The sequence below is a fragment of the Topomyia yanbarensis genome, chromosome 2 (assembly GCF_030247195.1).
Source record: "Topomyia yanbarensis strain Yona2022 chromosome 2, ASM3024719v1, whole genome shotgun sequence".
Lineage (NCBI taxonomy): Eukaryota > Metazoa > Arthropoda > Insecta > Diptera > Culicidae > Topomyia > Topomyia yanbarensis.
The window spans coordinates 44,628,989-44,653,327 of NC_080671.1; the positions used below are offsets into that span (position 1 = coordinate 44,628,989).

Consider the following 24,339-nt stretch of genomic DNA (forward strand, 5'->3'; position numbering starts at 1 on the left):
GTGTTTTGTCGGTTCCATTCTCACACTCGATTTCCAGCGGGCTCTTTTTTCCTACTTCAGCTTTCGGCAAAGATATATGTCACCAGTCAGGAAAGCCTACGGTCGCTGTGGGCGGTGAAATGAAAACGCGAGAAACACATGAGGAGGATACATCCGATAATATTTACCCGGGGATCGTTTTCCATTCGCAATTTATCTTCGGTCAACCTAGCCAGTAAGCCGGCTAGGTGGGTCGATTTCCAATACACTGCAGTCAAGGAAATTTAATTGAAATGTTCTCACTCGCAGGCAATAAGAGTAGTGGTGGGAAGTACTGTGAAAATGGTGAGATTGGTGGAGTGGAAAGAATTGCTATATAGCGATTTGTATTTAATTCGTTTTAACATCATAATATTTGCGTTACGTTGTGGACACAGGAAATGGTAGCAGTTTCGGATGTTGAAGTGTTTCTTTTATTATGAGATATACAGTGGTTTTCTAGTGTATGTTTGATCAAATGCTTGAAATACAGTGCCTTGTTTTGGTTAAATCTAGATAAGGCCAGCAGCCTTGTGTCCGAGCTCTATCCAACCTTTTTACATTTCTTATATAAGAAAAGTATAGAATTCGCTCACATTTTCAAGATTTTTTCCGAGGCCCGGAGGGCTGTGTCTTATGTATCAATAGACTCAGCTCGACGATTTGGGACAATGTCTGTTTTTTTCTTTTATTTTTTTAGAGAGCATTAAAAAACTTTCAAGAAAGCCTTGAGACGGGAAAAAATGTGCAAAAACCCAAATGTCCAAGGGAACGGATTTGGGCTGCCATCACTCGACCTGATAAAAACCAATGCTCTTGCCCAGAACCTGATTCTTCCCCGGCACTACCTTACGACATTACTTCGGGGAGGGGTTGTTATATGCATATCACCCGCTCTAATTCAACTACTTAGTAGTTAGTTCTTTCAGTAAGGTAACAACTCCAACCCCTCGACACACCACCAGTTGTCCACCATCCACACAGACTGGCAAATTCTGCATAGCAGTAGGAAAGCTGGCTGTGAGTCGAGATGTAGTGCTTCATCCCGGCGATAACCCATACTGCCTCCAACGATATTTTTCTTTAAGCACTCGCGACTCGTACGGCCATCAGTCGGAATGTTCTGTTCAGCTTTTCGCGGTTCCGCTTAGTTTTCAGCGCAGCACCCCAGACAAGAACCGCATATCGAAGTATCGATAACGAAACAGTAGATAGCAGACGTCTCGAGCTGCTTCTCGGGCCGCCGACGTTTGGCATGATTCTCGCTATAGAGTTCGTTGTGTTCGTCGACTTTTCATAGGCGTAGTCAACGTGGTTGCTTAAGCTCAACCGGTCGTCGATTATCACACCCAATTACTACAGTGGACGCTTCGATGCAATCACATGCCCTCCGATGTCGATCTGCATCCACTGAACCGTTTTGCAGTTACTGACCAACAACACCTCCGTCTTGTGGTGAGTTATTTGCAGCTGGACCCCGTTCATCCAGCTCTCGATCGCGTCTATTGTCTCCATCATCGACACCTACACTTTTACAAGTGTCTTACCCATCACCGTCCACGAAACCCATGATTTTCACTTTACTGGGCAGCTGCAGCATTAAGACTCCATTGTACATCCCGTTCTTGTTGTTTTGATCGAACCGAAAATTAGTTTTGTTTTGATCGCTCCGACTATTTTTTAATTTTCGACGCGTTTTATGTGTGTTTTAATCAGGCCCGTAGCTAGGATTTTGTTTCGGGAGGGGCTTAAAATTATTGCATAAATGTATTAATTCTGATGACTTGAGGTATTTACTGGAAACTGAACGTAATTATGAAAAGTTCTTAGCGAAAACAATTCCAAGTTAGAAATTTCTCTAGTTACAAAAATGAATATTCAAGAGTTCAAAGTATTTAGGGCTGCTTGAAAATACTACGCATTCTAGACTACACGTTTACAAGATGTAGAAGACGCTAAATTGGAATGAGTAGAAAAATATCCAAAAGCCCGTCTCACGTAACTTTACACGCATTTGCTAATCAGGAGAACGAAACCAACCTCAAGATTCTCTCCATGGATAGGAATATATCAGTGTGAAATCCAAGTTTACCGTTGCAAAGAATGTCCGAACAAAGTGAATGTCGAAATTTGCTTCAAATCTTCTGATAAGGCAAGGGATTTGTAGATGCGGAAAATAGGAAATTTTCATGATCAGGCATCTTGCTACTATTACTAGTTCTGTGACTTCATCCGAAGTTTGCGTTAGCTCAATTTTATGAAATTTTCAATTTAAATGATACTGAACATGTCGTAATCATAACAATCCTTAGAAAAACACATGTTGTTTCATTTGACTCTCGTGGGGAATGGGTTAAAGACTATCTTCGGCAATATTATCAGGCAACTGAGAATAACTATCTATTTATCTATTTAAGTAGATTATTTTTAGGCACTTTTTATATAATTGGACTTACGAATTAAAAATATTGTAGACTGATTTTCCTAGATCCCTGAAACTATAGTAAAAGTCAAAATGTGAAGTAAGTGCAAAAAACTACTGATTTCACTACAAAGCAAGAATAAGAACCTTAGCTCTATTGACTTTCAGCAATCTTGCAAAACCGTTGGAACTTGAGAAGACTACCTAGATTAAGTAAATATTATATTTGAACAATTGAAGGTTTTATTTCGGAATTCATGGGATTTTGGACAATGTAAAATATATATTTCAATGATTTAATCTACTAATGGAAACTACCCAGAATTTAATCTACTGAGCGAAACTGCTCAGAACTTGTTCACTAATCGAAAGAAAATTGCTCAGCACTGATTAGTGAATGCTTCTAATTTACGTAAAATATGGTAAATATAACATTGATGACACGACCAAAATAACTAGAAACTATAAACATAGGTGAGCTTAATAATTTCAGCATCACTTGCTTCCGACACATGGAAGAGAACACATCGCACTTACCGAATTTGCTTTGTTTTAGAGTTATCTGTTTTTAAATTACAGCAAATTATCCGTTTCCTGTGAAAAAATTGCAAAATTTCTTGTCAATTCGTTAAATAAATATGTGGACACTAATCTGCTCAATAATAAAACTATTTGGGAAAAAGTTTCAATTAAAATTGTTGCACCTAACGCATCAAAGTTGTACGGATAACGAAGATGAAATGAGAAGATCAGAGCGCAATTCCGAAAGCACTCGTGTTGAATGAATAGAAAAGATCGAAGAGTGATCTTGAATCGATTTCGATTGGTTGATTTTTTTCCTCTATTTTCTCTCTTATTTAAGATTATCTTTCTCATTTTATTCCATGACGAGCAAAAACAGAATGCAAGACATATTGAAGACATGAAATCGAAACACTTATCCCAATTTATTGGCTTATAGATTCAATCAGTCCCAACATTTTAGTCGCTCTTCGTGATTGCCTATTGTTTTACCACTTTTTGACCCGTTCACTTTTAAAAGAAATTTTAAAATTGTTGCAGATATCACGGATTTACGGATAACAGTTTATTAGTACGGAACGAATTCCACGTAATAGTGAAATGAAGCGTTAATAAAAATAAGCACATATGTAATTCTTTACATTCATGAAAAAAATCAGGGAAAAAGTTATTAGCAAACAAATGCGGAAAGAAAAATCGGCCAATCAAGCCCATGGCTGGGGTAGGTTGGCCGAGTTTGGTAAAATAAGTTAAACACGTCAAATGTATCAGTGGAAAACTTTTAATTCAAAAAAACATCGTTTTTGTCGTATAAATAAAATCCACTCTTTACTTTTTAACCTTTTTGAACGTAGTTTTGGCAGCTTTAGTGAACTTTTTATCAGTTATCGCTGATTTTTTCCTCCATCAGCGTGCGGTTACGTTTGATTTCATTTTTCTGCTCCTCCAATACAGCTTTTATTGGGGAATCGGTTAAAATTTGAGTCAATCGGCGTTTACGACCTTGCCACTTCTTCGAATCAGATCGTGCACTCGCCTTAGGAAGAGGTCTGACGTCTTTAGAGAGGCTTACATCTGCAGCAGATTCTATGATAATGGACGAGTTTTACTCAGGGTTGGGTCGATCTGTGACAAATCATGTCAGAAACACCTCAGGAGGAAAAATTTCAGGATTGTAGGGCCCCACGCCAGACTCTGAAAGCAGCTTGGCATTTAATTCATAAAATATCGGAATCAACTTATATAAACTTTATAAACAATTTCCGACTTTTAGTGATTCTAATCTCTTATTTCTATTTGGTAATCATTTTAAATTATTTTTATTACTTATTTCTCGTGTATATTTTTCCTTATAATCATCAATATTAGCATAATATCAAATTTTGCTTTGAAAAAGGTTGGCATTTCACAAATATCAAAGTGCACATTACTATACACTAAATTTACAACTCGGCCAACCAGCCCCGCACAGAACTCGGCCAACCTACCACAATGTATATTTTTTGAGAACAATCACGATTTACACAAACAAATATAAGGTTACACTGGTAACCGTTATACCATTTTGTTGGGTTTTGAATACCCTTTCCAGCAGTACAAAGTTATTGGAAATCGGATGTAAATTGATTCGCGTTACACATATTATTTTTCAGAAACAGAAATTTACTCACCAGCGCCGAAAAAAGAATAAACGTGCTCCTGTACAAACGACAGCACCAAAACACTTGAAATTACGTCGGTACATTGGTGACCTAATACCCCACAAAAATCACTATAGATGTAGCTACTGCGCATAGTAGCCTTTTCATAAAAGGCACTCGGTCAACCTGCCCCTTCGGCCAACCAGCTCCCCTATTGCGTTAAAATGACGCGAAACAAAAACTGCCTTCTCGGATAAATAGTTCTCAGACAAATTGAAATATTTTTTTGTGTAGCACAGTACAAAGTATAGAGTGCACAGTGTGCACTTACCTAATACAGAAATTCAAAATTTGTGCAATTCAAAAACTTATCATTTAAAAATAACAAGCGGGGTCGTGAGTCTTTTATATGTTTCCTTGTGTAAACAATAGAAATAATATAACGATATTAAATGGTTGTCCGGCAGATCTCGCGCAAGCGTTTAGCCATTGCATGTGGAAACCTGTTTACGAGGTGAGGAAATATTTTTTTCCTCACCAACTATGTTTTGGGAGGGGGGATGATCACTTCTATCTCGCTATTGAACATTTGCATGTCATCATCGTAGTTGCTGCCTTTATGTTCGCGAATATCTGATTTCTTCTTTGCTTCTCGCCCTCAATAATTGCCCTTCCGAATGGATTCCATTTCTCCCAAAAGTGACATTAATCTGCGAGTAAGCGGTATCCGATCTTGTAGCGGAACATTGATTTTCTCATAGTCCGTATATGGGCGGATCATATCATATTGTCACACACAACCATGTGTTTTAAGTTGTTCGAAATGAATGGTTTTGTCTGGGCTTATTTGTTGAGCGGTAAATGCCTGACATGGTAGAACTCGATAAAGGCGGCTTCCGGAAGTCTAACCTCCATTTACACCTTCAGGAAATGTTCCACATTATGAATGTTCTGTCCTATGCAAATCGTCAATAATTTTATAATCATCGTATTTGGCTGGAACACCACTTGTTGCTGCTGCTACTCACTGATCTCGGCAGATTACTACAGCAACAATTATAGTAACAGTTTCTTTTATTCTTCATACAAGGTACACCATATAAAAGGTACTATTTTTGTCGTTCGCTTCGCACTGGCTCAAGCAAAAGCATAAAGCACACTGAATTTCATGACCATTGCCTTTGGTTGTTTCGAAATAGCCTTCTTCAACTTTTTCTCAATAATTTGTTCATGCCAAATGAGCAAAAAATTTTGTTAAAAGTCGCCGGTTTTTAAAATTCATTTTTGAAAAATTTCGGGAGGGGCTTTAGCCCCCTAGCCCCCCCTCTGGCTACGTGCCTGGTTTTAATTGTTGTGTTGTCACCAATCGTTTCGCAAACTTTGTGTTGTTGATCTGGAAGTGACGAAGTAACTTTTTAAACTGTGTATTCGCTGTTCGGTGTTGAGAAAAACACCCGCTACCGAGTTTGTTTTGCATTCTCCATCAGTACCAGCCCTGCTATTTTTTCGTGCCGTACAGTGCAAGCGTAGGTAGCAGTGATGGAGAAGCAGCAGTGCGGAGCTTGCAATTTGCCGATTAATGACCTTGAGCCGGTCTGTTGTGGCTTTTGCGGTACATATTTTCACATCGGCCAGCAGTGCTTGGGTTTTAACCATCGCGCTAATAAGAAATTGCTGTCGCAGGGAAAGATTGTATTTTTCTGCTCACCGTGTCGCTAAGAGCTGAATGGAAGGAGTGTGCGCTCTTATATTGTGGCTAAAGTCGAACCTGGAATTACCTCACCGAATGTTGAAAGTCGACCGTTTGACTGTGTGCCAAAACCATGCCGATCGAACGAATGATGAACCAATTCGCTCCAGTGGGCAAACTGATACGCCAGTTTGGCCTAGACTGGGACTGAAACGTCGCCGTGGAAATCAAGTCCAGCCTGTACGTGCTACGGTTAACCATGGAACAAATGTGGTTGACCTCAGTGACCTGTCCGTTACGTCTATTACTCCTGAAGAACCACCGCCAAAGTTCTGGTTATACCTGTCTGGTTTTCACCCTATGATCACCGACAGTGACGTCCAGAAAATCCTTCTTCGTTGTTTGAATGTTGAAGGTACCACTGATATCGTGCGTTTAGTGCCAAAGGGTAAAGACACGACAAATTTGTCCTTCGTGTCGTTTAGGATTGGCCTTGATCCAGTACTGAAACAGATAGCACTTACTCCGTCTACTTGGCCCGAGGGCCTGCTGTTTCGAGAATTCATCGACATGTCAATAAAATCCAATCGTGGACCCGGACTAAACCTACTCCAAACTCCAAGCGGATGTAATCATACTGAGAATTTGGAAAGCCCAATGGTGACTAAGTAGCTGATGGGAAATAGTACATGTTACATCGGCGTCATCGCCGAGACTGCACAAACGAATTCACGCTGCGCTGCCATCACCGGGACGCCTGTTATGCCGCACTACGGAAGCCCCCGAGCGCTCCGACGCAGTCGTGCTACCAGCCAGCGACCAGCTTAGTCGTCCCGGCCCTGCGTTCGGAGGTCGTGAGGGGGTCTTCCCAACTCCCTTCTCAGGCGAGTATTTTGCTTTAAATGACGATCCGCTTCCTGAAAACCTTCTGGTTTCCAGCTTGCCATCGGGTACATCACGTCCTTGCAATTTGTCGGGACGCTTGGCACGTGACGTCGATGGTTTGCGATTGTATTACCGAAACGTCAGAGGGCTAATGACGAAAATCGAGGACTTGTACTTGGCTGCTCTTGACGGCGACTACGATATCTTCGTTCTAACGGAAACTTGGCTTGATGATCGTATTACATCGATGCAGCTCTTCTGGGATTCTTACGCGGTTTATCGTGCGGATCGAGGTGCTCGTAACAGTATCCATGGTCGCGGCGGGGGAGTTTTAATTGCTGTTTCTTCCGCACTTGCCTTCTGTGAGTTTGGTGTGGATAGTTCATCAAGCATTGAAGCAGTTTGGACGAAGATTACTACGCAAACGAAGAACTACTTTATTGGAGCTGTTTACATTCCTCCAGAAAAACGACTTGGTTGTTCTATTATGCAGTTCCACCTAGACTCCATAGAGCGCGCTTTTTCTCAGGCAGATACAAACGATGTGATGATAGTCCTTGGCGATTTCAACCAACCAGGACTCATGTGGGTTTCTTCTGGACGTGGGTACGCTTACCCTAATCCGTTATCCTCGACAACAAATCCTGCCAGCCGCTTACTTCTGGACGGGATGGCTTTTCACGGACTACGTCAAGTAAGCACGATTTTCAACCATTAATCTCGTTTTCTTGACCTTGTTTTCGTCAATGAGAATGCTTTGCCTGAGTGTTCTGTGAGTGAAGCTTCCAGTGTGATCGTTCCTATGGATAACTATCATCCCGCTTTAGAAATATCCATTTCCACCATTAGTTCACCACTATATGAAGAAGCTTTAGCTGTGAATCGTCGTAATTTTCGCAAAACTGATCTAGTAGCTCTACGCCGCTCACTGCTGCTAATTGACTGGAGTGTACTACTTGATCAAGTGGATGTAGATGTTGCAGTTGATCTCTATAATCGGTTACTCCTTGACTGTGTTGAAAAATCTGTTCCAAATTATCAACCTCCCAGGAAGCCTCCCTGGTCGAACGTAATGCTTCGGAATCTGAAACGCATCCGTGCCAAAGCTCTACGTGCGTACACAAATCGACGATGCCCTATTCTCAAGCGCTTTTTCGCAATATCCAGTAATGAGTATCGCTGTTATAATAAATTGCTGTACAAAGGATATGTGAACCGCATCCAACAAACTTACGACGAAATCCGAAGGGCTTCTGGACTTTTGTTAATACAAAGAGGAAGGAAACGGGTCTTCCGTCTAGGATGGTCTACAATGGCGAAGTAACGACTACGACGGCGACAAAGTGCTCCCTATTTCCCAGTTACTTCTCGAGTGTCTTCACGACTGATGCGCCCACTGCCATCGAGCTCGACAACGCGTCCCGTGATGTTCCCGTTGGTGCGGTGGATATGGATGTATTCACAATCGGTTCACTCTGCAATACAAAAACCGAAATCGTCGTATGCTCCAGGACTAAGTGCTATGCCTTCAGCTGTTCTGAAAAAATGTTCGGATATTTTAGCGATTCCACTGACGCACCTTTTCAATGTGTCACTTCAGCAGCAAAAATTTCCCGATGATTGGAAGTGTTCAGTCATGTTTCCGGTACACAAGAAAGGTGACAAAAGCAACATCGAGAACTACCGGGGAATCACTTCGCTGAGAGTCGAGTCAAAAATTTTCGAATCGCTTATCAACGAGGTGCTGTTCTCTGCTAGTAAACATTACATAAGCACTTGTCAGCACGGATTCTTTCCCGGTCGATCGGTGAAAACGAACCTGGTCTCCTTCACATCCTTTTGTAGGGAACAAATGTCCAAACAACTGCAGGTGGACACTATCTACACAGATCTTAAGGCTGCTTTCGACACTGTTAACCATGAGATACTGCTAACGAAGCTTGATAAACTTGGATGCACTGCCCGATTCTGCCGTTGGCTTCGATCATACCTTGTTAGCCGTAAAGTCGTTGTTCAAATTGGTGACAATGAATCTGAGTCCATTTCCAACCATTCCGGAGTTCCTCAAGGTAGTACGCTTGGTCCGCTACTGTTTTCACTGTTCGTGAATGATGTTGTTTTCGTCTCAATGCGTGGAGGGAAACTGTTCTTTGCCGACGACTTAAAAATATTTTTAATTATAAGGAAAGAAGCCGATTGCCGTGAGCTACAGTATCTCGTTGATACCTTTTATAGTTGGTGTAAAAGAAACATGATGGTTCTTAGTTTTGCTAAATGCTTTGTTATCAGCTTTCATCGAACGAGGAACATGTTTACTTTCAACTACAACATTGCTGGTACTCAGCTGCAACGCGTTGATCATGTAAAAGATTTGGGCGTCATCCTTGATGAAAGGCTAACGTACACCCATCACTTCTCAACGATCATTGACAAAGCTAACCGTCTATTAGGTTTTATGTTCAAAATATCCAACGAATTCCGGGACCCTTTGTGCTTCAAAGCGTTGTATTGTTCACTGGTGCGCTCACAGTTGGAATTCGCAAACGTCGTCTGGTGCCCCTATCATGCGATTTGGAGCCAAAGAATTGAAGCTGTTCAGCGCAGATTCATAAGATATGCGTTACGTCAATTGCCTTGGAATGATCCGCTGAACTTGCCACCATACGAAGACCGTTGTCGATTACTAGGACTGCACACTTTAGAAGATCGTAGACACGCGTCGCAAGCCACCTTTCTATCTAAGCTTCTTCTCGCCGAATATGATGTTCTCGATCTCCTATCACAAATTAACCTCTACGCACCAACCCGTGTCATTCGTCCTCGAACACTACTGCAGACTGAAATGCGCAACACTGACTACGCTGCCAACAGCCCGATACTAGCAATGGTCCGTCGCTTCAATGATTTTACCGACAACTTCGACTTCGTCATTAGTTCTGCACAGTTTAGAAATCGTTTGTTATCACCTTAGGTTAATTATTTTTAATTTAGTTCATTAAGACTCATTCTCAGATGGACGTAAATTGTTAAATACAAATACAAATACAAAGCGTTGGACCGAGAATGGAACCCCGAGGAACGCCCGCTGTGACTAGCATCGACTTCTGCCCTTCGCTCGTCTCGTACAGCAGCACTCTGCTCTGGAAGTAGCTCTTCAGTATCTGGCATAGATAGTCGGGAACACTCATTCTGTGCAGCACTGCGGCGATGGCTTCACAGCTGGCACAGTTGAATGCGTTCTTCACATCTATCGTGATCACAGCGCAGTAGCAGTTGTCGTGTTCTCATCCATTTAGATACCTTCCCAGCACTCTCGAGCACTGTCCGAATTGCTGTCGATGCTCCTTTGCGGAAACCGAATTGCATCCGCGCTCACCTTCCGTGAATTTCGTCAGCCTGTTAAGAATGATCCTTTCCAGGAGTTTTCCGAGTGTATCCAGCAGGCATATGCGCCTGTACGAGGCCGACTCGCCAGGTGGCTTTCCTGGCTTTGGCAGCAACATCAGCTTCTGGACCTTCCACATTACGGGTGGCGTCGTCGGGCCCTTCATTTTTGCCATCACGACTCGGTATGCGTCGCCCCAGGGATTGGCGTCTACTTCTCGGCAGAGCTCCTTGTGGCAATCTGACTTGCTAAGTCTGATCTCCCGTTTAAAAGCGGCCCTAGCGTCCCGAAACGCTACCATGTGCTCTTCTCTATTTGGCTCCAATATTGCTCTTTGATCCTGCTATCTGGCTCTGAGACAAGCAGCGCGTAGCGTACTAAGCGTCTCGTTCCACCAGTAAGCTGGACGCCGTTTATTGCTTTGTTCCAGTTTTCGCGGCTTTATGGCGTCACAAGCCGCCACAATCCTTCTTGTTAGGTCAGCCGCATCCACGTTATCGGTCCCGCCATTCGGCCGAAGTGCCTCAACGAAGAGGTCTTTGTTGAAAGCTTCCGTTTTCCACTAACGCTTACCGGTCATCCTTCTCCGTACTGCAGCAGGGTTCCGTTGACCGATACGGTAGCGAATCGCCTGGTGGTCACTATGCGTATACGTTTCGCATACTTTCCAATCCATGTTCGCCGTCAGTGATGGACTACAGAGTGTATGGTCGACGATGGACTCCCTTCCGTCTCTCCGAAATGTGCTAACAGAACCTTCATTGCACAATCGGACGTCTAACTTCGCTAGAGCTTCCTGCAGGATACATCATCTTGTGTTAGTAACCACCAATGACTACCGGCTTCCGACCGATCAACTGCTCGGTTAACTCACGGTGTCTTTTTTTGACAACTTTATGCAAAAAAATTCAGCATCTCTGAAACTTCAGGATATGAAAGAATGGGCTTTCCCCTTTCATTTGAAACCAAAATCAAAATAATCCGTCGGGGGGTCTAGAGCAACTTTTTTTTTGAAGTTTTTTTTCGTGAAAGCATAGATTTTACAATGGAACTAGTTCATATTTCTGCCCCTAGATGGTGTTTTAGACATTCGAACAACACTAAAAGTGAGAATCTGATAGATTATTTAATTGTCTACAACTTTGTTACCAACTAAAAACCGATTTGAAATTATCCCGAAAAGTAGTTTAATATATTAACGAATTCTAAGTCTAAGTTAGTTTCACAGAAGACCTAGTGGTTTGTTAATTCACAAGCACTTTTTTTATTTGCCAAATAGTTGTGTTTAGTTCAATAGTGAATTCAGCGGAATTTGAGAGCTTGGAAAGTCATCTTTTAGCTGAAAATTATAATTCCCTGATACAGGGCACCATTCATATTTTTGGGATGAGAAGTTTTAGATAAGTTTTGACCAAACTAGTATGATATTAATATTCTTTTTCATGATGGTAAGTGATTCCTCCCGCAGAAACAGCCTTTTCAATTATGTATGCCATCTTTTTCATTTTTTTCGATTGTTCTCAGGGATGACTGATAACTATTCTTACATGAATCTCCTACTCTGTTAGCATCTTCGTATAAAATTGACTTGTCCTGAACTTCAATCTTTATATTTGAACAAACTCAATGAAACTTTTAACGCACCATTGCAATATTTCGCAGATTTCATTGCAACGCTTGGTTCAAAACGCTGATTATCCGTTTTCAAAATTAACTCAATGTGACAAACAGTGAACAAAAAACTTTGAGTTTTTGGATCAAGATAATTTTTTTTAGGATATATTCTAGGACTTTTAAGTATATAAGGTTATTGTTATACTCAAATCATATTTTGTTTTCAAAAGTAATACATATCGCATAATCTAGGATCAATTTAGTAACGATATATCGCATAATTGATAGGAAATGGCCGTAAAATCCAACTGCCACAATATGCTTTGCGGAGAAAATTTCACACTAGCCACTAATTTGGACAGTTACTGCTGTGGTTTGCGTTAAACAAGAAACGGTGTGTCCCAACATTTCGTCTTGAACGAAATTATAATAGCTGACTTAAGCGATCATAACCTAAATTATACGATGTATGGTCCTTTCTAAAACACCCGTGTAACAGAACATAAATGTAAGCAAACCCTTGTAAGCAAGCAATACCTTCCGATGAATGGTAGTCCCTTCGAACCTATCGGGAAAGATTACAAACCAAAAGCACAACTAGTTTTCTGACTCTGTCAAACATCCTAATTTTCAGAAGTTCAATTAGAATTGTCAACGTAATGAATCCCGTCTAATATTTTTATGCCACTAAACCCAATTATTTTTTTTTTGTAATATAATAAGTGCGAGAAAACATATTTCCAAATCACTAGGCCTCGTGTGAAACTATCTTAGATATAACTTTGTTAAAATCTTAAACAACTTTTCCGGATGATTTCAGATCAATTTTTAGTGGTCAACAAACTTGTAGACAATTAAATTTTCTATACAATTCTCACTTTTAGTGTTGTTCGAATGTATAAAGCACCATCTAGGGACAGAAATATGAACTATCTCCAATAGTAAAACTTATATTGTTACGAAAAAAACTTCAAAAAAAAAAGTTGCTCTGGACCCCCCGACGGATTATTTTGATCTTAGTTTCAAATGAAAGGGGAAAGCCCATTCTTTCATATTCCGAAGTTTCAGAGATGCTGAATTTTTTTGCATAAAATTGTTCTAATAAATACACCGTGAACTGCTTCAGCACTAGGCTAAACTGCTCTACTGCTCACCTTGGAGGAACGTAATAGCTGCACACGAAGACGCCGTTCATTTTTGCGATCACGAAGCCATCGTATGACCCTTCTATTACTTCTTGAATGGGGAATCTGCCCATAACCTGTGTAGCAGCTGTTCCCGATCTATCCGCCACCCAGTTACCGTTATCAGAGGGGACTTGATACGGCTCTGCAATCCAAGCGACATCACACATTGTTTCTGTCGCAGACTGCCGCAACAGTTGCTGTGCAGTGTCGCAGTGATTCACATTTATCTGGGTTATCTCCATTACCGTTAGCCTGCAATCGCTATTAAATTTCATTTGAATCCGATTTCCGGTTCCAGAGTTACGGGTTGAAGAGTTCGGCCACACAGAAAATTCACAATTTTGCCTTTCTCATTTAGAAAGGTTATGCAATCACTCTGAATATCGTCAACCTAATTCTTTTTTGACTAATTTAGGTTTTCTGTTTTTTAACAGGGGCGTAGTTAGGGGTATGCGGTGAGGGGTTACCACCCCCTCCCACCCCACATCACACAACACTCCCTATTTTCTGAACAAACCTAGTAATTGTATTTGTGTATTGTGATTCGGTAGTAATACAGAATACACTCCAACAGATAACTCATTTTCGATAAAAATCTATATGGGACTCTTATGCTTTTATGGGCAGTGTATGTATGTGCAAATCGTACTGAATATATAATAAACATTTCCACCATTGTATTGAACATAACCAGCATTGGAATCGTAGTTAGGATGAATGCGAAACGCACAATTGCACCACTAGGGGGATTAAAACAGGTTTTTAATTCATATGTTGAACGCAATTCAATATGGTGATGGTCAGCTATTGTCGCCCGCGTCGCATTGTTATAAGGTGTTATCTTTGAGAATGTACAAACTTTATTTTAATTTATTACAAATAGGTAGTAGTCTTATTTTTAATATTTTAAGATAGCTCATTGTTTGTCGCATACAATTTTAAATCGTCGTTGAATTGATAGCATTATAAGAGAACATGTCTTCGCCGGGTGATGCTAAACGAGATGACATTTCTTTGGACAGCGCAATCTAATTTGTGTGTTTACTGTTTATTTGACCGACTAGGGTCCTAATCCACCAGGTATTTAATATGCGTAGAAAATGCGCACGGTCTTGTCTGAATGGAATGATGACTGTTGATTCATGTATGATGGATGATGTTGAACAATTCGCGAGAAGGATCAACAAACAGTTAGCAATTTACGGCAGTTTATTCTGAATATATTAGAAATGATTTGGCGCATACCATCATTTATAGGGGAATTTGGTCGGCTCTCGACAGACCATTTCCGGGTAATAGCCAGAGACAATGATAGTTATCAGGTACCTCGAAGGTTTTAACCTCAATGATCATTTGTCTAACCAACTAAGTAGTACTTCAAGCAAATCGTTCATCCATAGGGTGCTAACCTGAAATAAGAGAAAAGAAAATTGACAAATTAACTAGGGGGTCACAATATAACGGACAAAGGTACCTATAGTTAAATTTAGTAAACTGAGTGACTTCAATAAACCGTTCGATGATTAACGCGTACAAGTGTACTTCATATTCTGTTTCAAATATTTTGCAATAATTCCTGACTATTTGCAAAAGTTGAACTTCTTCTGCAGACACTTCTCCAATCAATCAGGTATCCCTGTTTCCTAGTCAATTGCAGGGTAGCTACTACTATACTACTATATATTGTCGGCACACTTTTGTTTTTGGCTCACGACATTACTCCAATTGCACAATATATGGGAATAAGCATACCTATGGAAAGCAAGAGGCCTTAGCTAATAACTGATAAAATAATTTAATTTATTATGTCAACATGAAAAAAATTACTAACAATTTAGTAAAATAATCAAATTTACCATTTAGAAAAATGTAGTCGGTTGTCGGCACCCTAAGCAAATTTACTAAAAATAGAAAAATATGAATGAAAATCACCCAGATTCAAAGCGAAAAGGAGATTTACTCATTTCAACAACCATCACAGGCATTTTGAACATCATTCTTCATCAGACCTACAATATGTGTATGTGAAAAACTGCTGCGAATATTACGCACTGCTAATGTACTGACAGATCGCATTCACTGCAATTGAGTGAGTTTCAGGCTGTCCATTTTTTTACCAAAGCTTCCGACAAATCAAATACAAGTTCACGCTGGCCAAAGGGAGAGGTGGGCTCCATAAAGTTTTTTATCATTTCATTTCATTTCATTTCATTTCATTTCATTTGGGACAAACAAAAGCAAACTGTATATCCGCGGAGATGCGATAAGCAGTACTAATTCCGTACTAATTTTGTTATTGCTTTTTGTTTACAATCTTCAGCTGTGATTGACATACGGTTGTCAAGCTTTTACAGTAAAGGATTACTATACTGCCCATAAAAGCATAAGAGTCCCATATTGGAAAACAGCAAGCCGAGGAAGACGCTGTTTAAGATTTATATTTTCATTGAGCCCTATGGATGGAAGAAACATGTTTTGGCATTTTTTTCAATATTTTCTAAACAAGTCTGGTAATCTTATTTGTGCATTGTGATTCAGTGGTGATACACAATACAATCCAACAGATGACTCATTTTCGACAAAAATCCATATGGGACTCTTATGCTTATACGGGCAATATATCAGATTGACGTTTTTTCAGAGAAGTTCAGTCTCATTTAAGAAAAACATGTTTACACCCTCCTCCCCTATCATGTTTAGTTTTTCCCTTACAATCACAACCCATCCTTTTGGCACATCTCCACAACACACTCAGTTGAGGTATTTTCTTAGCCATCTACTGGCGTAAGTACCATCGTTATTTTCTTTTGACGCAAATACCCAGCTCCGGTCTATCCAACCAAAAAAGAAAACATTTCAGAGAGAAACAATAAATGAGATTATCAGGATTCTGGTCTTACCTTGCCTTCGGTGGGGTCGATACACTGTCCATATTTAACATTAAATATTAAAAAGCACTCTTCGACGTGATCGTGGTGTACCCTAATGGTGTGATGACCGTCAACTGCTATTCCGGCGGCAAAAGTGAAGTCGAAAACCCTCAGCCTACTTGCGTAGTAAATTTGATTTGGAAGATGGTAATTACCACCATCGATAAACGTGTACCTAGCTAGTGGGCAAGAAAAATAGAGATACTCCCATGCATAAACATAGTGAAAAGTGGACCATAGTGATTACATCTTCCTTTGTCGTATTTTTGTATCCATGGATAAGAGAGAAAAATCTTTTCCACCTATGTGGTTTTTAAAGTACATAGAAATTGATTGGATTCCGTTTGGCATTCTTTGGGAAAGACAATTTATATACATGTACTTGCGATGGATGTTTCGCTGGTCAAACCATTCTATGCAATATTTAAGTGTTTCAAGTAGTATGCATCCAGGTATGCACTAGTTAGAATTAAACTAGTTCCAGCTCTATGCCAAACTAGTAAAATCAACCCCGGGCCGAAACACTGAATGAATACTGCATGTAGCCTCAATCTTATTGATATTCTCTTACCATACCTTGCGTAGAGAACACAACGCTTGCAAATTGAAAATCAAAAGTGACACGTTTGAGAAGCAGGATATCGGAAAACAATTTCCTCCTCAGTATCAGATCAGATTTACATGATTAACAGCAAATCCCCACGCACTAAACCAATAGCAAACTCAATATGTTACATGACTACGGGCAAAGTTCATCACTCCATACTCACTCCGATGACGACTTACTCCAGCTCAGGAAAATGATTTTTTGTAGGAAAAAAAACCAAACCCTACCACGTACACACGTTGCTCGAGTACTGCAAAACTAGTGATGCTATCCTCTCTCAGGGATGATTAAACCCATTCCCGCTCTTGATGCTAGTCCATACGTACGGCGGATGGATGCTGGACAAGGAACACCGCTATCCTACAAACAAGGAAAATCCTTCCTCATCTGGTTTGCGGATGAGAATCACGTTTCGCAAAGGTGAACTCTTCATTGCTTTACGCAATTAAGCGACATTCGGAATTTAAAACAGTTCACTATAGGGTATAATGTCTGACGAGAGAAATATTGATCCCATATCCAGGGAAAATATGGGGTAGAAGCAAAATTTGTATTATATTTCAGTTTAAAAACCATAATTTCAAAAGCTTTAGATACTGCAAGTTGATGTAGTGATTATTTACGATGACATTTTGAGTCAGGAAATCAATAACATAACTATGTCTTTACCAGTCTAGCCGTAGGCGTCAAGACCTATCTTACCGATATTTACTCGCTATACGCCATCGCCTGTTGCTTGTTCGAAACACCTCATACTTTGAGGAAACAAACCGCAACAATATTTTTCGATTAATGTTCTTTGAAGTGTTGTTGACTTAGCTGCGCTCAATGTGCAAGACGAGGCAGAGCTTCTAGGAATGATATAAACACATAGCGATAAGACAGCAAGCGGCAAGCGACAGCACATATCTTTGAATTGCAAATATGATGCGGTTCTTCGAATAGAGGAGCCTGGGGCTATCTAGCGGTGTTTTCAATGTTTTTTTTATTCTTTCGATAGAGGTAGATCGTGCAGAATACATGAATACACGATGCATAAAAGAGCTGCTACATCTCCGAATTCTGTCATAGTGTTTGATGAATTGCTTTCATTTTTGTAGCTACCACTATGTGAAGCGGAAATACTGTTAACTTGTCCCGGTTCCAGGGTAAGTTGATGGTTTATGTGGGGCGAGTTTGCAGAAAATAATCAATTAAGTGAAACTAAAATTACTCCATAAATTTTTCTAGAACAATGGTTTTAATCCTTTTTTTCCCACGTAGCCCTTTCCGAAAGCGTTCACCATCATGCCCCAGTCGCTTTCACGGTGCACGGTCGATTTAATTTACCGAATGCCGTTTGGGCGAATGCCATGTGACCGAATGCAATGTGGCCGTATGCCATGCGGCTGAATGCCATGTTACCGAATGTCATTTGACCGTATGTCTTTTGGCCGAATGTCATTCACCGAATGCCATCTGAACGTATGAGTCACACTCGGAATACCAAGGGGGCAAAATTTTACGCGGACTATAAAGGGGGCCCAATAAAGTGGGAACACCTACTTTGAATGGTCATATCTCAGCTGTTACCTAATCGATTTTAAATAGTTCTATAGCTTTAGGAAGACATAGCTTTTATAAAAAAAAACAGATGTCTACCACAAGTTACAGTAACAAGAGTGTTGGGGCAGGTCGAGGCTCACCTTTGAACAAATGGAAATTCCGTCGAACAGGGAAGGTTTTAGGCACCAGGATCGGAAAATGGCACTTCACAAAATTTTTACTACCGCGAGAACGTATAATAACTTTTATTGAATCCGAAATATAACTTATCATTCTGCGTGATCGAGCTGTTACTTCCTCGGCGATCATAGACTCAACAAACTGATCGTGGTGAATGCACTCGATAGTAGGTAGATGAAAGAGAGGATCATATGAGTGAGATATGAGAAAATAATAAATTCCGAACGAGGGTTCGAACTTCGATGCCTGACTGAAAATGGTCTAAATCTAACATCGCCGCCACCTTTGAAATTTACGAAATTCAAATCGAAATGAAAGCTTAGAACTAATTACATTTGATTAATTTCACGTATCATATTATAGATAATTGCTCCTGTTGAGAGGCCTAACGCGCTGCTTAGCTGAGCTTTAGACTCAGGCGGCAACAAGCAAATCATCCGAAGTGGCCGGATCAGAATTCCCTTTGGTGTCCGCAAAGTAACGCTTCGCACTAGCTTGTCTTTACCTGTATGTTCTTCCTATAGCCCGCATATAGGGCAGCGGACTGGATACTGAAAATCGTCGACTAGTAGCACCAGCCTTCCAGGATGAATTCCAGTGGATGGATAAGATTTGACGGTATCGCACTGGAGTTTTTGGAGATACTCAGTTCTCCTATGGTGCCAGAACTGCTGGAATAACAGCTGCAGCCGTTGATAGTAGTCGAGAGGACTGAGTTGGATTCCGCGAACATTGGGATCAGGCACAGCGTGCATGCTTGACCCAATTAGAAAGTGTGTTGGCGTAATAACGGAGAAATCCTCCGGGTCTGCGGTCATTGTGACCAGCGGTCGGAAGTTCATTGCTGCTTTTATCTCGGTTAATACGGTGTTCGTATCCTTGAAAGAAAGGCGCAAATTGCCGAGCTAGCGATATACTTGTGATTTGACTACCTTCACAGCCGCCTCCCAGAGCCCTCCGAAATGTGTTGGATTCAAGTGCCAAATAATTTGTGCGTCTACGCGCGATGTCTGAATCCTTCTCGCTTCCGTGCAATCATTCAGAATATGGTACAACTGGTGCAGTTCGTATTTCGCTCCAACGAATATCTTGCCGTTATCTAAATGCAAGTTGATAGGCCAGCCACGGCGCGCTACGAAGCGACGGAGACTAGCGAGGAAAGCTGCAAAGATCGTGCACCAGCTCAAGGTGAACTACTTCTGTTACAAAGCATACAAACAAGCATATGTAAGCTTTGGTAGGCGAGGCTCGTTTATGTATCGCCTTGAGATATATGGGACCTGCATACTCCACTCCCGTCACTGCGAACGGTCTGCTTGGAATGACCCTTGCTGTTGGAAGTTGACCAATTTGCTGGCGTAGCGGGACGGGATTTTCTCGGGTGCGCTGAATGCAATTACGGATGATGCTGCGTACCAATTGTCGTTTATTGAGTTGCCAATATTCTTCGTGCATAGTGGCTAGTGTTAAACGGCCGCCACCATGAATGAGTTTCACGTGGAATGATTTGGCTATTAGTTTGGCGAGAGGGTGGAAACTAGGAAGTAGCGCTGGGTGCTTCGATTCGTATGACCGTTCTGATAACCTTAGCCGCCCTCCCACTCTCAGTACTCCTTGGATGTCTAGAAAAGGATGCAGGAGCCGAATGGATGATTGTATTTTCACCGGTTGGTTTTGTTGCAAATCTCTTAATTGTTCTCGAAAACAGCTTGGGCGAGACGGACCAGTAAAGTCTTGGCTTGGGAGAGTTGTTCAACAGGAAGTGAAATAGTGGGATTGGGTCCGCTGTAAACCATGGGACAAGTTCTGGTTTTGATACGGGTGTTTTGTTTAAACCTCTGGCAGTACGCAACTAAGCCCGCTAAGCGCGAAAACTCAGAATATAGTGCAAAAATCTGATGGAATTTCTCCTCGATTCAAACAACAGCAACTATCACTGACTTGCGTTCATTATCTGCTTCGAGTGATTCGATTTTCTTTGAAGTTAGTTCGGTCATGAAAGCCACTCTGGGCCTTTCTTCCAATGCACAAATCGAAGGAAGTCATCGACATGCATTCCACGGAACAACAGATCTGCAGGGTTTTCGGAATCTGACACATGGTTCCAGCGTGCTGCATGAGTACTCGTTTGCATCTCTGATACTCTATTGGCTACAAATGTTTTCCACGTGCTGGGAGGAGATTTTATTCACTGAAGGGTCACTGTAGAATCAGACCAGAAGTAAGAGTTGGAAATAGATATATTCAAGGTTTCAACAACTCGCACGTAAAGCTGAGCTGCAACGATTGCTGCACACAATTATAGTTAGGGAAGCGACAATCTTCTAAGTGGCGCAGCACGTGTTTTCGCGGCCAGCAACTGTATACAAACATTCCCAACCATATCGACGGATCGGGCATACGTACAAGCGCCATAAGCTGACTCAGATGCATCGGCGAAGGGGTGAAGCTGGATCTCGGAGCTAGGCTGGAATGCATACCGATTGATCCGGAAGTCGGCAAGCCAAGGCAACCGGCTACAAAACTGGTCCCATTTATACTTCAAAGAATCCGATTTAATGTGGTATCCGTCCCAGGAACACGATGACAACCACAACTCCTGTATCAGCATTTTCCTCTTACGACTATTACTGCAATTAATCCTAGAGAGTCAAAGAGTTGGGAAATTGCCGATAAAATTAATCGCTTTGTTACTTGGAGAATATTAAGGCTTACGTAGAAATCAAAGCGAAACTGGTCAAACTCAGGTTCCAGAAAATGCCTCATCTGGGTCAAATCGTAAACTGGATTGAGTTCCAATTTGATCAGCATCTAGCTCCTGAAGAACTCCTAATTGGTTGGAAGTCCACTTACGTATAGGAAACCCTCCCTTCGCAAGTAGCTCTGTCAACTGCGTAATGATCTGAATAGCCTCAGGAACGGAGTTAGCACCACCGATGAAGTCATCAACATAGAACGATTTTTTCAATGCGAGTCTGCCGAGAGGATAAGCACCACCGTCGTCATCTGCAAGTTGTTGGAGGGTGCGTGTAGCCAAATAAGAAGAGCTCGTACGTAGATACATTTTCATGTCCATTGAATCGCCAGATGATTCGTTGGAGAGGTGTATCTTCAGAATGGATGAGTATCTGGTGATACATTGTCTCTGTGTCAGCAACAACGGTAACAGTATATTTGCGGAAACGGACCACAAGTGTCAAAAAATCGTCCTGAGCTCGTCGTCTCGTTGCATGTAGTCTAGTTAACGATATTCCCCCATAAATTCATCGTAGCTCTTCATCATTTCAGAATCGTTGGCAAATCTTCGTTCCAGTAAGGTAAACCGACGTAAAGCTGTAGACTTAGATTCTCCAAGACAAGATTTAAAATTATCCCTTTTTGGATAGCGTACCACATAACTTCCATCTTTAGTTCGGGAAACAGTCGACTAGTAATAGTCTTCGCAAAACTTTTCCTCAACTGACAACGCGGGCTTGGTGGATATTTCTTCGATTCTCCAGAATCTTTCTATGCTTTCTTCAAGGGAGACCAATGAAACAGATACTGTTTTGCAACTTGGGGAGTTTACAGATGACGTTGCTATATCAGTTCCACCAGCGCTGTTGACGAGAACGTGAAAAGAATCGGATAGCTGAATGCGAGCGGCGGAGGGAAAGCACGCGAAGAAATGTTGAGATTCCACGATCATGTCTACATCACTGGAACGATTGAACCTGGGATCAGCTAGGAAAATATCTTCCGGGATGTTCTAGTGGTCTACTGGAATAGTGTTGGCAGGGATACAAGATATCATCTTTCGAAGAATCAGGAACGACAAAAAAACGACGTGTAAAATTTCCTTTCCGGGAGCAAATTTCGGTGAAGACTGAATAAGTTGTGTGTTCAAGCCTCTCTCCAGTACCTTGCACCAGATCGTTTACCTTCCGTCTTTTTAATCGCAGCAATTGCTAGCTATTTTTCCTATCCCTAATATTATCACTTCCCCAACAGGCCCGTAGCCAGGAGTTTATTTCGGGAGGGGCTTAAAAAATTATTGTATAAAGCTTTTTTATTTCGATTATACAGGTTTTAACCTTATGGTTATTCGCCTCTTTTTGGGTTAGAAAATTTCTTTAGAAAAATTTCTAACCCTACATGTGCGGGATTGATGAACGAACCGTTATGAGCTGCGTAAAAGGTAATCAATTTACCAACTACGCTTTACCCGCCCCTGCATAAAGCTTTTAGTTCTAATTACTTCATATTGTCACTAGAAACTAAACGAAATTTTGAAAAGTTCTTAATGAAAACAAAGCCAAATCTAAGACAATCCATGTTCTTTGTCACAAGAAAGGCTATAGTACATCAACGAATTATTGATGTTTAATTTGATTTTTATTATTTATTTTTATTTACAAGTTACAATTTACTCTCGTTGCAACAATGGATATTCTAGAGTTCTCAGTATTTATGCGCTAACCGAATATGACAATCCTTGACGGTGCTGGAAAACGCAAGGTGTTCTAAGCTACACGTTTAAAAGGTGTAGATGACGCTAAATCGAAATGAGTAGAAAAATATCCATAAAATGTTCGATCGAAGAGAATGTCGAAATTTGCACAAAATCTTCTGATTTAGCAAACGAATTGTAGATGGTTCAACTTCTATTTTCTTGATCTGGCGTCCTGTAACTATTACCAGTTCTAATGCATCATGCTAACATAATTTTTTGGCATACCCCAGTTAGGAAGGAGGATCTTTGGTGATCAATAGGATCAAAATATATGGGTCATTCCACGTCTGATTTACAATCAAAATTTGAATTCCTTCCATTTTTTTTCTTGCATTCATTAGTTAAAGTAATTGACACGTATTTTTTATTTTGGCTAAATATGATTTTTTTTCAAGTTATTAGTTTTTGAACTTTTGAAGTTTATAACATTGAACATTTTTCAATCACTTATAACTCGGAAACGATTCGATATATGGAAAAAAATATTAAATAAAAAAGTTGTGAGCTTACTGAAAAAAATAGCAATTTCTTTTTGTTATAGAACTTATGAAATTTGCAATTGTTTGAAACAAATTAAATTTTTTAAAGTTGGACCAATTTTTTACTTATTATTTTCTTTAAATATTAAAAATCATGTTAAAATAATTGTGCAAAAATTTGGGAGTGGATATCAAAATACTTTGCGAGATATTACAATTATAAACTTAAAACCAGGCAATTTTACACCAAACGCCTAGTGATAGGCCTATTGTAATTGAAATATCTCGTAAAATACTTCGAATTTCTTTCTGAAATTTGTACACAATCTTCTCGATATAATTATAAATTATTTGAAAAAGCTAAAAAGATTTTTTTGGCTCCACCCTGAAAAATATTTGTTACTAATATTTGCATAATACATAAATTATTTAACAAAAACAAATATTACAAAAAAAAATCCGCCGAGATCTTCCGAAAACGCAGCTTTTATTATTTAATGCTTTTTTCCAGAAATCTAATAGTTTCTCAGTTATGAGGGAATGAAAAATGTCCAATTCTATTAAATTTATAAAACTTTAAAAAATCACTATATTATTAAAAGTCGATATTTGTATGTATGTGATTTATGGACTCCCAAACGGCTTAACCAATTGCCGTAAAAATTTATGCATAGTAGGAATTTGTTATGGAGCGTGTTTGTGTGCTATTGGTGGGGATTATGTGCCTACAAGAAGGCGCTTCG

General features: G+C 40.4%; 1 protein-coding gene across 8 annotated transcripts in view; it reads right to left on the minus strand.

Annotated features, from left to right (window-relative positions):
• LOC131683786 (calcitonin gene-related peptide type 1 receptor) overlaps positions 1-24,339 on the minus strand; it is a 282,470-nt gene that overhangs the window by 172,636 nt on the left and 85,495 nt on the right. The window contains exon 2 of one of the 8 annotated variants that reach the window (XM_058966080.1): positions 14,609-14,772. The exons of the other annotated variants lie outside the window; for them this stretch is intronic. The gene's annotated coding sequence lies outside the window, so the exon portion shown is untranslated. The remainder of the gene's footprint in view (positions 1-14,608; positions 14,773-24,339) is intronic. 8 annotated transcript variants of the gene reach the window in all.